Here is a 6,136-nt window from a genome sequence, read left to right as displayed (position 1 = left end):
ACTCCTAAAGGGCCAGCAACAGCCTATGCTGCGCCCTGATTGGCTGGGACGCAGCATAGCCTGTTGCTAGCCAGCCAACCCATTCTGATTGGCCGAGGTACTGCGTTAGCAGTTGCTGGACGGTACCCGGCCTCCCATTGGTTCCCCGCTATACAAATCTCATATAAATACCTTGGCGCGGATTTCGCCTCTTTGAATCGCTGTCATCTGTGCCGTTTGTTAAATAAACCTTTGCTGTTTGGAAGTCCTGGCTCTCGCGTCTTCTATCTGCCCTCAATCTTCAAAACTGGCGACGAGGGTGGGATTCAGCGATTCCCGCAGAGCCTAGGACAAGAGCGAGAAAGAATTAGCCAGCCGCTCAAGCCGCATCTAAATCGCCGGCGCGCGAACGCTAGGAAATTTTTTTTTCTCCGCTCCTATCTACTTCCATTGAACTGTCTCAATATTGGCTACCATGGCATCCGCCTTGCCGCCTTTCGCACCGTTCGGAACTGCTGGTGAAACCTGGGAAGGTTTCATGGAGCGGTTCGAATGTTACCTGATTGCGTCCAAAAACCACAATCAGCCTGAAGAAGAGAAATGCAGTTTCTTCTTAAGCTGCTGCGGCCCCGCGATGTTTGCATCAGCCAGAGCCTTAGCCGCCCCGCGGCCAGCCTACACGCTCGGTTGGGACACGCTGATGACCAGGCTTAAGGGCCACTACGCCCCGGCACCGTCTCGCATCGCTCGCCGCTTCGCTTTCCGCCGCTGCGTCCAAAAGCCAACTGAAAGCATCAGCCAATTTCTGGAGTCACTCCGCGTAACAGCGGCTCAATGCGACTTCCAGAATTTGGACGAGAACTTGGTTGAACAGTTTGTGTGCGGCGTTAAGGACATAAATCTGAGGAGCTGCCTCTTGCGGCACCATGACATCACCATGCAGCAGGCCGTGGAGGCTGCCAGAGCAGCGGAGCTCTCTGAGCAGTCCACGGCTGACATGGAATGCTTGCAGCTGGCATCGCCACTCCCTCCTACGATGCCAGGGTGTCCTCTGCCTGCCGTGCAAGCCTGTCTGGTCGATGAACTGTTGCCACCGGAAGACCCCTCCAATGAGGTTGTTGGCCAGCTCAGGGCACAACCCAGGCGCCAACCACCGCCACCTCCAGCTGCCCCTACTGCAACCATGTGCGTTGGTTGTGGCGGCCGCCATGCCCGCATGGCTTGCCCATTTAAGAACACCGTCTGCTGTCGCTGCAACAAAAAAGGGCACATTGCCCAGGTTTGCCGTGCTTCTCTACCAGCGCCGTCCTTCCTGCAGCAGCCAGCCGCATCCCAAACGCAGCCGTGCCGCCAGCCGCCGCGGCCCGCTCAGTGGGCTGAAAATTGCCACACTGTTTACCAGCCAGAGATCGCCGGGGAAACCGTCAGCCAGGCGTCCGCAGGAGCCTGGAAGGTTTCAGCCTCACTCCAGCTGGAAGGTCAGCCTTGCCGTATGGAGGTGGACTCTGGCTCCTCCCGCTCCCTGATGTCCTGGGCCACCTTCTCCCGCCTGTGTCCCCACGTCTCCTGTGCCCAGCTACAACCAGTGGACACTTCCCTTAGGGACTACCAGGGGACTCTCATTCCCACCCTGGGTTCCTTTCCCATCCTTGTTGACTATGGGACTTTTCATGGGCACCCGCCCATTCTAATTGTAAAAAATTCCCTCCCTGCGTTGCTTGGCCTTGATTGGTTTCCTGCCTTGGGTCTCTCTATCGGGGGGGTGCATAGGGTGGTTCCCTCCTCCCTGGAGGACGTCCTCTTAGAGTTCTCAGATGTCTTCGACGGCCAGCTGGGCTCTTACAAGGGCACCCCTATCTCCCTCAACCTCGATCCCCAGGTTGCTCCAATTCGGCTTAAGGCCCGCAGGGTGCCTTTTGCCTTAAGGGCTAAAGTTGACGCTGAGCTTGACAAGCTTTTGGCGCAGGGCATGCTCGAACCCGTCGACCATTCGCGCTGGGAGACCCCAATTGTGGTCCCAGTCAAACCAGACAGGTCGGTGCGGATCTGTGCCGACTACAAGTCAACGATCAACCTTGCCCTTCAGGCAAACCCCTATCCAGTTCCTGTGGTGCAGCACCTGCTCCATTCCCTGGGGCAGGGCTGCACATTTGCTAAACTGGATATGGCGCAGGCCTACCAACAGCTCCCGGTGGATGATGATGTGGCGGCTGCCCAAACCATCGTCACCCATCGTGGGGCTTTTCGTTGCCGCCGCCTCCAATTCGACGTTTCCGTGGCCCCGGGGATCTTCCAGAGCCTCATGGAGTGGCTGCTCCATGGGCTCCCTGGTGTGGTTCCTTATTTCGATGACGTTCTGATCGCTGCTTCCAGCTGCTCAGAACTCATCGAAATGCTTAGGAAGGTCCTCCTGCGTTTTAGGGGCGCGGGTTTAAAATTGAAACACAGCAAATGTTCATTTGCTGTTCCCAGAGTGGAGTTCTTGGGCTTCTTAATTGATGCCCAAGGAATCCACCCTACACCTTCAAAGGTGTCAGCCATCAGGAACGCCCCCACCCCCACCTCCAAGGCGGAGCTGCAGGTGTTCCTGGGGCTTTTGAATTTCTATGCGCCATTGGTGCCGCACAAGGCGTCACTAGTCGAGCCGCTGCATCGGTTGCTCAACCGATCGGTGGCCTGGCGCTGGGGCAGCCACGAAGCGCATGCGTTCACGGCTGTCAAAGACATGCTTACGTCAGCAGCAGCTGTCTTAGTGCAGTACAATGACAAGCTGCCACTGACGTTGGCGTGTGATGCCTCCCCCTATGGTCTGAGGGCGGTTCTGAGCCATGTCCTCCCAAATGGCTCAGAAGCCCCTGTGGCTTTTTACTCCCAGACACTCTCCTCCGCAGAGTGCAATTACAGCCAGATAGACAAGGAGGCTCTGGCTGCAGTGTCCGGGGTTAAAAAGTTCCATGACTATCTGTATCGTTGGCATTTTACTCTTGTCACTGACCATAAGCCTCTCCTTGGGCTTTTGGCAGGCGACAAGCCAATCCCCCCATCCTATCTCCCAGGATGAAACGCTGGATGGAGTTTCTTGCAGTGTATTCCTATACGCTGCTCTACCGTCCAGGCAAGCAGCTAGGGCACGCTGATACCCTTAGCCACTGCCCCCTGCCTGAGACTGACCCCGCCCCCGTGCCCTCCCTGTCAGTCCTCTTGATCGCATCCTCAGGCCTGCCCATTATGGCCGCGGATGTCGCGGCCCACACTAAGGCCGATCCAGTCCTCGCCCAGGTCTGCTCTTGGGTGCTGAGGGGATGGCCCATGGACAAGGTGGCCGATTGCTTCCAGCCGTTCAAGGCCCGGCAAGCTGAGCTCTCCCTCCATGGGGGCTGTCTCATCTGGGGGGATCGGGTCGTGATCCCTGCCTCTGCTCCACAAGGACCACACCGGCATAGCGCGAATGAAGGCATTAGCCCACAGCTATGTCTGGTGGCCTTTGCTGGACACAGAGATAGCGGCCTACGTAGGCCGCTGCACCACCTGTCAGCTCTCCTGGCCCAACCCCCCAGCCAGGCCTGCTCAAGAGTGGGAGGCTCCGAGAGGCCCGTGGTCACGCCTCCACATTGATTTTGCCGGCCCCTTTCACGGCCAAAACTTCCTGATTGTGGTAGATGCCTACTCTCGGTGGGTGGAGCTGGTCATTATGACCTCCACCACAGCCGAGAGTATGGTCAGGGCCCTTCGCCGGTTGTTCGCAACCCACGGGTTTCCGGAGGTCTTAGTCTCGGACAACGGGCCGCAATTCACCTCTACCACATTCCAGGAGTTCTTGGCCGATCAAGGGATCTGGCATGCACCCACAGCCCCGTACCACCCGGCCTGCAATGGCCGGGCGGAGCGGGCAGTCTGCTCACCGAAGGAGGCACTGGGCCGCATGGACTGGGGCGATTGGCAGACGAGGGTGGCGGCTTACCTACTAAGCCAACACTCCACCCCCTGCCCAACAACCAACAAAAGCCCCGCAGAGCTCTTGATGGGCCGGCGCCTGTGGACCCCCCTGGATAGGCTCCACCCGTTCTATTCAGGGGACCAGCCGTGCAACCTGGGGGGTCACCCCCCCGTTCCTTCCATCTAGGGGATTTGGTGTGGGCCTGGTCTTTTGCGGGGGAGCCTAAGCTCTGTGATAGTTTCCATAACCGGCCCATGTTCCTACAGGGTCAGACTGGCCGATGGTTCCAAGTGGAGGCGCCACTTGGATCAATTAAGGAGGCGCCTCCCTATGGAGACCAGTGGGCCGAAGGATCCAGGGCCCGACAACACAGCTGCCTTCCAGCCGGTGCCAACATCACAGGCCTTCCCCCATCCAGGCCTTCCCTACCCCGTTGCCAGAGTTTAACGCTCCAGTTGAGCCTGTTCAAGCTGACCCAACGCAATTCGAAAGGGCCTTCCCCAAGTCAGGCCCAGCCTACCCAGCGCCTCCTGTTGGCAAGCGCCTCTGCCGTCTCAAACCGCAACCGGAATCCCGCCAATCTACACCCTCCGTTTGTCACTGCCTCCCGGCAACCTGACAATCCTCCAGCGGCCGCACCCCCTCGGCCCGGCCTACATTGTTAGTTGAGCCTGCCTTCTGGGCAGTCCAAAGATGGCGTCGCTTGGAGCTCCACTCCCTTCGGGGAGGAGCTTCCATGAGCAGGTCCTACCCCTCCGACGACTGCAGGCGAACTGCGAAGATCGGGGCGGGTCCGGCGCCGCCCCGCCTACTTGGAGGACTACGCATGCTCCACCCTGGGGCATGCGCAGAACCGGGGGAAAGGGGTGTTAAATATTAATAAAACTCCTAAAGGGCCAGCAACAGCCTATGCTGCGCCCTGATTGGCTGGGACACAGCATAGCCTGTTGCTAGCCAGCCAACCCATTCTAATTGGCCGAGGTACTGCGTCAGCAGTTGCTGGACGGTACCCGGCCTCCCATTGGTTCCCTGCTATACAAATCTCATATAAATACCTTGGCGCAGATTTCGCCTCTTTGAATCGCTGTCATCTGTGCCGTTTGTTAAATAAACCTTTGCTGTTTGGAAGTCCTGGTTCTCGCGTCTTCTATCCGCCCTCAATCTTCAAAACTTTGCATTTGAGCTTCCTGTTCCTGTGCAAGAACATGTCCTTTAATTTTCTATTGGCTGTTGTCAGATTCCTATGGGGTCATGTAGGGGTCGTAGCTGGCTCTTTAGGCAAAAGAGAAAATGTAAATTCCAGGTGCTTGTCTGAGCTAATCTGATCAATCCCTGCCTTATTGTTAATCTGAGCTCCCAGGTGAAGTTTGGACTTCGATGAGATGGTGCAATGAAGGAGCTTGTCTTCTCAAAGGGTGTTGGCCGATTCCTATTGTGCTTTCGTCCTGTGTTGGATCTTGGGTGAGGGTCTATTTCTGATCCTATCACTCTGCCTTTGTTAGCTGTCAAACTTTGATGCAAGCAGTTTTGAAATATCCTGTCTTGAATGAATTTCTGCCTGCAGTATTTACTTTGCTTATGAATAGGGCCATCTAAATAATTGTGTTCTTCTTTTAATAAGCACTTTATCTCTGAAGTACTGGCATCTTCTGTGGGCTATTAAGAAAGACTTGGAGGCTATTTCCTGCCTCTAAAAAGATGTTTCTCCATTTCTCATTTAGGGAAGTATAATATTCTGCCTTTTTAATATTTCCCAAAATATTTCATTCTTCTGGGGTGTAGGTGCAAATTCTCACAACACTGTCAAATTAAGGCTGTATTACCTATCTCCTTGTCTGCTTGTGACTATAACTTTGTTTCTTGTCTGATAATTTTTGCCAAACATAAAACTGCATTTTAAAGAAGCTAGCTTTATTTTGTCCTTGGACAGATTCAGTTTGTATTCATTTCAGAGTTTACTCTGTTAATTGGAAAAGGTTATAAGATTAATAACTAGCCATCCCTAATGTATGCAATGGACTGTAAATTGCAGTTGGTTTTCCTCCCAAAGAGACTTTAATGATTACTTCATACAAATTACAGTTAAGACACCTTTTTCACCCTTCGACTCCATTTATCCTTATGTTACCATATTTAATTTTCAATTAAGTATAGAATAGTAAACAAATTATGGTATTGTAATTTCTATGGCATGTGATATTTAATTGTTCAAGATATAGA

Source organism: Thamnophis elegans, chromosome 11, assembly GCF_009769535.1.
Source record: "Thamnophis elegans isolate rThaEle1 chromosome 11, rThaEle1.pri, whole genome shotgun sequence".
Classification (NCBI taxonomy): domain Eukaryota; kingdom Metazoa; phylum Chordata; class Lepidosauria; order Squamata; family Colubridae; genus Thamnophis; species Thamnophis elegans.
This window is presented reverse-complemented; position numbering follows the sequence as displayed.